Raw genomic sequence first — 3,791 nt, 5'->3', positions numbered from 1 at the left:
GAGGCAGGTGGATTGCCTGAGCTCACGAATTCGAGACCAGCCTGAGCAAAATCAAGACCCCATCTCTACTAAAAATACAAAAAATGAGGCAAGATCACTTGAGCCCAAGTTGGAGGTTGCTGTAAGCTATGACACCATGGCACTCTACCCAGGGTGACAGCTTGAGATTCTGTCTCAAAAAATAAATAAATACATACATAAATAAATAAAATAAAAATAGAAAAACTGAGGCAGGAGGATCACTTGAGTCCAAGAGTTGGAGGTTGCTGTGAGCTATGATGCCATGGCCTCTATCCAGGGCAACAGCTTGAGATTCTGTCTCAAAAAAATAAATGAGCTGCCGTTCTACCTCCAGGAGCAAGGCAGAGATGGCGACCCCAACTCAGCTACTGGGGCACCGAGTGGTAACCTGGAGGCTGTGGCCGCCACTGCCGCCCCTCGCTGGCCTCATTTCCTAGAGGATCCACTCTCTGCTGCCTGTGGATGATGCGATCAACGGGCTAAGTGAGGAGCAGAAGCAGCTTCGTCAGACCATGGCTAAGTTCCTTCAGGAGCACCTGGCCCCCAAGGCCCAAGAGATTGATCGTAGCAACGAGTTCAAAAACCTGAGTTTTGGAAGCAGCTGGGGAACCTGGGAGTTCTGGGGATCACAGTCCCTGTTCAGTATGGCAGCTCTGGCCTGGGCTACCTGGAACGTGTGCTGGTGATGGAGGAGATATCCCGAGCATCTGGAGCAGTGGGGCTCAGCTATGGTGCCTCCTCAAACCTAGGCATCAACCAGCTTGTGCACAATGGGAATGAGGCCCAGAAGGAGAAGTATCTCCCCAAGCTGATCAGTGGTGAGTGCATCAGAGCCCTGGCCATGAGCGAGCCCAATGCTGGCTCTGATGTTGTTTCCATGAAGCTCAAAGCAGAAAAGAAAGGAGATCACTACATTCTGAATGGCAACAAGTTCTGCATCACCAATGGCCCTGATGCTGACATCATTATAGTCTATGCCAAGAATAATCTTGCTGCTGTGCCAGCTTCTCCGGGCATCACAACCTTCATTGTGAAGAAGGGTATGCCTGGCTTCAGCACCTCTAAGAAGCTTGACAAGCTGGGGATGAGGGGTTCTAACACCTGTGAGCTAATCTTTGAAGACTGCAAGGTTCCTGCTGCCAACGTCCTGGGCCATGAGAGTAAGGGCATTGTACGTGCTGATGAGTGGGCTGGACCTGGAGCGGCTGGTGCTGGCTGGGGGACCCCTCGGGCTCATGCAAGCTGTCCTGGACCATGCCATTCCCTACCTGCACATGAGGGAAGCCTTTGGCCAGAAGATTAGCCACTTCTAGTTGATGCAGGGGAAGATGGCCAGTATGTACACCCGCCTCATGGCATGTCGGCAGTACATCCATAATGTTGCCAAGGCCTGTGATGAGGGCCACTGCACTGCCAATGACTGTGCAGGAGTGATTCTTTACTCAGCTGAGTGTGCCACGAAAGTAGCCCTGGATGGCATTCAGTGTTTTGGTGGCAATGGCTACATCAATGACTTTCCCATGGGCCGCTTTCTTCGAGATGCCAAGCTGTATGAGATTGGGGCTGGGACCAGTGAAGTGAAGCAGCTGGTCATTGGCAGAGCCTTCAACGCAGACTTTCACTAGCCCTAAGACCCATCACCCCCTTTTCCCAGCACCTAGAGGCCTTTCTTTGCAAGTAGAGACATGGCAGCTCTCCTGCTCTGCCTGAGGCAGACCCTGTTGCTCAGCTGCCCTTTTTTTTTTTTTTTTTTGTGGTTTTTGGCCGGGGCTAGGTTTGAACCCGCCACCTCCGGCATATGGGACCGGCACCCTACTCCTTGAGCCACAGGTGCCTCCCTCAGCTGCCCTTTTTGTGTCAGCCTTCTGGACTCTGTATGGCTGCCAAGCATCGTGGGCCTCACAGCCAGGCCAGTAGCCAGGACAGTTTCAGGGGCTTAAAATGGACTCTGCAGGGAGTATGTTGGCTGTATGGTGATTGCTGGGATAGGCCTTGCCCTTAATCTCTAACTTCTAACCCTGATGTTCTCATCTCCAATGGTGGGCAGCTGGGGGCATGTAGGTGCCCATCCCTTTCTCTTAAATGAGCCTCTGGAAGAGAACTCTCCCTGCTCAAGTATAGCAAAAGCATTGGCCCTCTTTATTTACTGGAGCTTGATACTGGATGCCCAAACTGGAAAATCCAAAATTTGAAACATTGCTGGTCCCAAGTATTTTGGATAAGGGATAATCAACTTGTAGACTCTTTTCTGGGGAAAAAAATCAAAAAGACCACCCTGTTTCTGCCAGTTACTAGAGGCATCTTGTGGACATATGTGCTGCTAAGAATCTACAAAAGGGCAGAGGGTGGAGCGTCTGTGTGCTCTTGGAGGATCAACTCCTCAGCAGCCCCTGATCCTTCCACTCCATACTGCCCTACCATGGAACTGTCGAGTCCTGGGCATGTGACCATCCACAGCTGACTGGGCAGCAGGAACAGGTCCTACCTGAGCAGGCCAATCCAGCCAAGGCTGCCTGCATACATTTCTCTAGACACCCCATGGCTAATTTTGTTATAATTGCACAGTGGCTGCTGCCATTTTGTATTAAACATATTGTGAAGCAAACCCATCTGCTCCTAAGCAGTGTTTTGGGAGAGAAGCAGTCTACTTGCTGTTACCTCCTGTCTGGATCCAGCCCATGTCCTTGAAGAGTATTTGGGCCAGGTCCTATTTCTGCCCTCCAGCCTGCTCTTTGGTAATGGAGGACAAGAGGGTAGAATCAGCCCTTAAAGATTTCCCAGTGATTTTTAAAGGAAAGAAGGAGCTCAAAGTGATAGTCTTCGAGCTAGAACAAAGCTTACCAATTTCTGGAAACCAGGCGGTGCCCGTAGCTCAGTGGTTAGGACGCTGGCCACATGTACCAGGGCTGGTGGGTTCAAACCCAGCCCCAGCCTGCTAAAAACAAACAGACAAACAAAAAAAAAAAATAGCTGGGCATTGTGGTGGGCGCCTATAGTCCCAGCTACTCAGGAGGCTTAAGCCCAATAATTGGAGGTTGTTGTGTGCTGTGATGCCACAAAGGGCAACAAAGTGAGATCTGTCTCAATAAAAAAACAAACAAACAATAAATAAATAAATAATAAATTTCTGGAAACCACCCTTAAGGTTTTTAGAACACCTTGACTTTGTCAAGGTCTGAACTGGAGCTAGAATCCAGATCTGTTAAGTGGAAAAAATGGGAGTGTTCAGAGAATTCCAGCCTGAGACCAACCCCATTGCACAGCAGCTTGGATGGAGCATGGTCTAAGAAGGGTACAGGTCTGGGTTTTTCTGTCCCTTCTAAGTTCCTAAAAGAGGGAAATGTTTTTCTTGGCTCCTGACCCAACAGCACATATCCTGGCCTGGCTTTTGGTCCTCACCTGTAGCCAAGTGTTGTTCCCAGCCTGGTGCTTGAGACAACTGGGCTAGCTCCTTACCTACCCAATCCAGTGCCATCCTAAAGGGAAGATCCAAGGCTCATGAGCTGTCTCTTCATTTCCGTATCTTGTCCTGGCACTGTATTGGAGATGAATGTAGCTAACCCAGTGATCTTGCTGGATTAATCCATAGCCTAGACCAGGCGCCATGGCTCGCTCCTATAATCAGCATTCTGGGAGGCCGAGGCAGGAGGATTGCTCGAGGTCAGAGGTTTGAGATCAACTTGAGCAAGAGCAAGACCCTGTCTCCACTAAAAACAGAAAAATTAGCTGGGTGTTATGGTGGGCACCTACAGTTCCAGCTACTTGGGAGG

General features: G+C 49.9%; 1 pseudogene across 1 annotated transcript; it reads left to right on the top strand.

Annotated features, from left to right (window-relative positions):
• Nucleotides 1-368: 368 nt before the first annotated feature.
• On the top strand, nucleotides 369-1,752 carry LOC128581557 (isovaleryl-CoA dehydrogenase, mitochondrial-like; annotated as a pseudogene). Its single transcript, XR_008378869.1, has one exon. The product of XR_008378869.1 is annotated as an isovaleryl-CoA dehydrogenase, mitochondrial-like (transcript).
• Nucleotides 1,753-3,791: the final 2,039 nt, after the last annotated feature.

The sequence above is a fragment of the Nycticebus coucang genome, chromosome 3, assembly GCF_027406575.1.
Source record: "Nycticebus coucang isolate mNycCou1 chromosome 3, mNycCou1.pri, whole genome shotgun sequence".
NCBI classification, from domain to species: Eukaryota; Metazoa; Chordata; class Mammalia; order Primates; family Lorisidae; genus Nycticebus; species Nycticebus coucang.
The sequence above is the reverse complement of the archived record's forward strand: the minus strand, read 5'-3'. Positions and strand labels throughout refer to the sequence as shown.